The sequence below is a fragment of the Rousettus aegyptiacus genome, unplaced genomic scaffold, assembly GCF_014176215.1.
Source record: "Rousettus aegyptiacus isolate mRouAeg1 unplaced genomic scaffold, mRouAeg1.p scaffold_m13_p_11, whole genome shotgun sequence".
NCBI lineage: Eukaryota > Metazoa > Chordata > Mammalia > Chiroptera > Pteropodidae > Rousettus > Rousettus aegyptiacus.
Window position 1 is genome coordinate 9509252 of NW_023416286.1, and position 5868 is coordinate 9515119.

The 5868-nt window shown below is 41.5% G+C and overlaps 1 non-coding gene across 1 annotated transcript; it reads right to left on the reverse strand.

Moving 5' to 3' along the window:
• Positions 1-5298: 5298 nt before the first annotated feature.
• Positions 5299-5417, reverse strand: LOC118609416. Its single transcript, XR_004953431.1, has one exon. It is a non-coding gene; the product is annotated as a 5S ribosomal RNA (ribosomal RNA).
• Between the last annotated feature and the right edge of the window lie 451 nt (positions 5418-5868).

The window sequence follows — 5868 nt, forward strand, 5'->3', positions numbered from 1 at the left end:
CACAGCTGGCTGGTTCAGAGCTCCGCAGCGGATGCTACAGAAGTCACCACTGGTTGCCTTTGTGTAGTTTTGCCCCCCAAAATGAGCTGATATGATCAGATGCATGCTTTCTGTAATCTGAACTGGGAACTGGAGAGGCTGAGCTAGTAGAATTAAAGATGAAAATATGCTTAAAGTTTTAGTCTAGATCATAGTAAGACCAGTACAAGTCATACACGAGTCAAAGTTCGGTGACAGTTCTCGCAAGGATCAAATAAATTAATGTCTTTGAAATGTTTATTACAGTGCCTGGCATACAGAATGTGCTCCATAAGGATTAGCTATTATTAGTTTTGTATCTTGATGTTGACAACATGGCCAGAAAAAGCCTTTTGGTGGAGAGAGCCATGTGAAGTGAGCAGATGCATAGAGAGAAGCTGAAATGCCATGAGGGAGACACCAGGCCCAGACCTGAGACCAATTTAGTTTCAGTTTCGAATCACATGCCTGCCTTATATAGATGCCCTCTCCCTGGAGGTAACTTGGGAGAGATTCTGTTTTTACAGCTAAATAAACCCAACTAAGTAACTCCCTAGTTCACAGAATAAATTGGGCAAAATGAGTTACTGTTCCTAAGCTAATTTGTGGTATTTGGGCACATCATGTCATGTCAACATAATGAGCTACTGCTAAATCTTAAAGCTCTAGTCCATGTTTTTTCCCCCAACTGTATATTAATCTATCAATTAATTTAATAAATTCAGTGACTTCCTCACTACGCAGACTAGCTAATACAATTTGGCCTATGAATTTTCACAGATTCTGTTTTGTAAAATGTTAGGATAATGCACTAATTAGGAAATTTCCCCTGCAGGCCAATTCTGACACAAGCCCCTCCCGGCTTCACAAGAGGCAAAGAAATCTTTGATGGTATGTGGGTGTAGCCAAGCTAACAATAGGTCAAATCACTTGAAACTTCCGATTAAAAAGGAATAAAGTAAGAAGGAAAATAGAAGTGATCCCAACACTGTGAAATGCTTTGTTATGAATGGAAATAAAAATATGATTATATTAAAAGTGAAAGAAGGATTATGTTCTCAGATGAGAGTCACAATGAGGTGATGAAACAAGATAAACAACTCACTCAGGAGTACAGTAATAAAAGAGCAGGGCCAGCTAACCAGAGACATAATTGAGACTTAGACTTCAGTCCGTTATCGTCCGCCCCTGCTTCCAAATCATCAATCACGTCTTTGAGCAATGCAATCAATCTTTTGGGATCCGAATTCTGCCTTCCTTCTCAGATTTTCTTTCAAATCCCCACACCACAGTTCAACTGGACACTATTTCACGAAGATGTTCCTCTTTTCCCATGGCTGGTGGTTGTCACCTTAAATGGACTTACCTGTTGAGTAGGTAAGGGTTTGTCATCGCTGTTCTCAGATGTGGGTTTCGCCTGTTCTGCTAGGACTGGAGCAGCCATTACATGTTCTTTGGCGAAGTTTTCATGCCAAACTTTTCAAACATTCACCAGGAAGAGAGGCCAGGCCATGACCTCCCAGTTACCCACTGCATGGCTTCAACTCCAGCAATATTTTGCCAACATTGTTTGATTTATCCCCCCTCCAATGCGTCAATTTACTTGTTTGTTTGGCTTCAGCATTATAAGCAAACCCTAGATATCTCATTCCATTTGTAGATACTTTGCTATGCATAAAAGTTAAATCTTATGTCACGTTAGAAAACAGAAAGGGACACTTGAAAATTATTGACCTCCACCACCGTATTGCAGGTATCCAAATTTTACCCCTACTTTGAGGCCTAGTTCAAGTTTACTAGAATCCTTCTCAAAGGGGACTCCATCTATCTGACCTACACATTTGGGGATTCATTTTTTTCTGTCTGAATTGGTTTGATAGAACATTAAATTTTGTATTTTAATTTACTTTCTCAAGAATGTATGTTGTTTTCCAAACTAGAAAAAGGAAGCCAAATGGGGTCAAAGGAAGTATTCAAATTTAGATTCAGAAAATCCCAGATTCTGACTGGGATTCCATCTTTTGACTTTCATTTTCTGAACCTCAGTTTCTACAGCAGTGGAAAGGAAATGAATCTGGCCCTGTTACATTGCAAGCTACCCACATTTTTACTCATTTTTTAATTTCTACTTATTTTAATAACTTAATTTTTAAAGATAGGATCATGACTGGGATTCACGCTACATGAATATATTTCAACAAGATCGGAAGCATTGACCGTGATTTTTTAAAATAAATGAATTAAAATTTTAATGGCATAAATAACACACACACACACAAAGATTCCTGTGAAGGTTAAATGATGAAGCGAAATAATGAGTGTGAGAAGTATGGGACCTATTATTATTAGCCTGTGACCATCTGCTTGGAAGAAGAGCCCATGTCTCACAAAACTCATTTCCTTCCCCCACATAATTTAGCCCCATGATTCACACACAATTGCAATAAGCTCAATCAATATTTAGTCCTTTGATTTGCTAATATACCAGGTAGAATAATGTTTGTAAATCAGAAAAAAATAGAACTTGCAACATAGAGTATTTTCCACGGTATCTGGAGAGATGTTTTATTATGGTTTGGAGTCACAGGTAAAAGGAGGAGACAGGATGTGTTTTGAGACTCAGGTGTAAATCTTATTCTAGCCACACAAAAATAAGGGGTTGAGACTCGCCTCGGGCGGTGTACAAGAAACTCAGAGTGTAACTCAGCGCATGGGTATAAACATCTTGATTTGTCTTTCTCTAATCTCTTCCTCAAGGTATAAAAGAATCTTCTGGGTAATTTAGCAGGAAACAGATAATCTCCCCTAGATCATTATGTTCTCTTAATTCTCTCACAAATCAGCTAGCAATTTCTAAAGTCCTGTCTAATTGGATTCTTCTTGTTCTGGCATAGACATCTAAGAAAGAGTTGTGGACTGAAACAAGGATTCCCATGACCTGCCAGGTCAGTGTGTGTGGTCTGGGGATGTATGACCCCAGGCCCAAAACCATGTGAGGTAGCTGGAGGTTTCTACTTCCAATATAAGTCCACACCCAAGGAAAATGTAAGCCGTTTAATTGCGAACTTTATCCCAGGAGCCTGGAACTCTGTGCTATTTCTCTGAGAGCTGCTGGGAGGGGCCCTGGGAATTTTCCAGGGGCGGAGGATGGGAGATAGGGGATGGGTGGGGGGAGGAGAAAGGGAGAGCAGAAGCCAGAGACCCCCCCTCCCCGGGCTGAGGATAAATGTCCGTTTGCTGTTATTAGTAGTTGAGGTTGGCAAAACCTCTCTCCCTCCCTTTGTTCCCTAGCCTGCCAAAGCCGATTGATTGTCCATAGTGTTCAGAGCTGCATTTAATTCCCCACTTTCCCCCTCTACTCTGCCTTTTCCTGCTAAAAGGGTCGTCCTCCAACTCGAGGTTGAAAAACAGACACAACTCTGGGTCCTCTTCCCCTCCAAAACAAGGAAATTTGACTACACATGTGATCACATTTTTAGAAATGTGTTGATTGGCCAATGCAGACAAAATACTCTAGGAGAACAGAGCTGTGTGGGGCTCATCGGAAATGGCCTGAAGTCCATCCTGGTGGTTAACTTGAAAACTGTGAAACACACAGACACAGGGTGACAGTGCGCCCTTGGAGTGTTTCTTCCCAGAAGCAGGTTTGCTTGATCTGTGTTGTGTCCAGCATTACTTTGGGGCCTCCGTGAGCATTGGGAGAGACAGGGAGAGCACGCAGCTCTCAGAGGAGAGGCGAGGCGAACAAAGTTTCCGTACAAAAAGGTTCGGGAGTAGGTGAGGATGAGCCAGCAGTGGGAGGGGCTAATTCCTGACACAACTCGCTGCACCTGCGCTGGTTTCTAAGGAGACCAGTGAGGGCTGGGCAGCTGTAGGCTGTGTAGACGCTATGTTCATGTGGGTGTGGGTCGCATTGTTTAGTGACCGCCACATCTGGACATGGCAGCTGGGGGCTTTCTGGGAAAGCTTTCATTCCTTTAAATGGTATTAGAGAGAGAAAACAGATAAAGAAATGTTTCTAAGGTTATCACAGACTCACACACACGCTGGCAATGAAGTTCTTTGCCCACAAGAAGCAGTTGATTCTTGATCTGGCCCCGGAACCGTGCTGGATGCCAGACATGTTTGGAATGACGGGGGTCATAGGGAGAAAAACTCAGGAATGCAAAACAGAAAAAAGAAGGAGAAGGTGAAGGAGGAGGAGGAGGAGGAGGAGGAGGAGGAGGAGGAGGAAGAGAAGGAGAAGGAGGAGAAGGTTCCAAAAGAAAATGTTGGCCTATGGGTCTGATTACACAGTAATGGTGCATGAATGAGTTTAGTCCCTGCTGTGGGAGAGATACCAAAAACATCCCCCCTCTGGTAGAGCTGGTGGTCCCTGTGAAGGGGGAAGGCGACCTCACAGAGAGCAGCTCTGCTCCTCCTGGTGACCCAGGGGAGGGGGAAGGCAGAACTACCCAGTGGCACCAACACACAGAAAGCGCCTAGGGGCGCCTTTTCAGGCCACCAGCTGCAGGGGCTCAGCTCACATCGCCAGCCGCAGGAGATGGTGCCAGTCTACTACTGACCGGATTCACTCAATGCGTAAGTTTAAAAATGATTTTAGTATTCTTTGTCAGTAAAGAGATGCTGCCAAATGCTTCACAAGCTTCTTTCTTAGAGAGTGAACTATTTCCCCAGAACATCTATTAGTACATATTAATAATTTTGAAATACTTTATCATAGGCAATGGGGAAAAGAAAAAAACTACCTAGCCAGTGTCAAAATTATCATAAGTTCTTAGCTAGTAAATTCTAAATTCTAATGAGCTTTATCAGGTATTTTGTTCTCTTAATTTTTATGCCGCTGACACTATTCATCCAAAGGGCGTGGAAACATTGCGTATTTTTAACAGGCAAGAACATTCTGAAGAACTAATTTTTCCGCTTAACCTTAAGTTTAATAGACTTAGGTCCTTGCAAAGAAAGTACATAATTCTACCATCAGAATCAGCCTTTCATAGATTCAAAATCTTTATGTAAGTCCAATGTAACCTGATCACCTTAAAATAAATCTTTCTGAGAAAAAGAATGTTTTTTCTGGGGCCACCCTTTAGATGACTTGATAATACAGTTGTATGAATGGGTATCTGAGGGACTAACTTCTTATATTCATTCCTTTGCATTTTCCTCAGAAATTACTCCTTATCAAATAGGTCTATTATGTGTGCAAAGGGTGCTTATACGCCTTCTATAGGCCTGGAAGAAGCTGAATGGAAGTTTGAATTGGATTTTTTTTTTTAATGCCTACAGCACCTGGTCTTCCTAGGTGGTCTCCCATCCAAGTACTAACCAGGCCCAACCCTGCTTACCTTCCAAGATCAGACGAGATTGGTTGTGTTCAGGATGGTGTGGCCATAGACTGAATTGAATTTTTCCTACCTCTTTTTTTCATTCCTTCCTCTCTTCTTCCTATTAATAAGCTTTTTTTTTTTTTTTTTTTTTTTTTTTTTTTTTTACCCTAGGGTTGACCACATATTTAGTCTTCTACATTCACTCCAGATTTCTTTGGAAGATATTAACAAAAATAGTGTCACAAGGTCCTACCAAATTGTCAAGACAGAGAGGAATCCTATATAAATAAATTTAAAAAAAAGAGAGAGAGAGAGGAGTGGAGAAAGATAATTTCCGATTCTTCATCTTTTTACTAATGCCACCAAATTAGGAGTTGAAGGGTCATACATTTACAAGACCCAAAAGGAGTATATGCTCTTGGGGATATGGCAGGTGGGAAGAAAGAGGCAGATGAGACCGAGTCCATCTCTTCAACACACACGTACTTTAGAATTACTTTTCAGCTAGTGGTGTTTGATG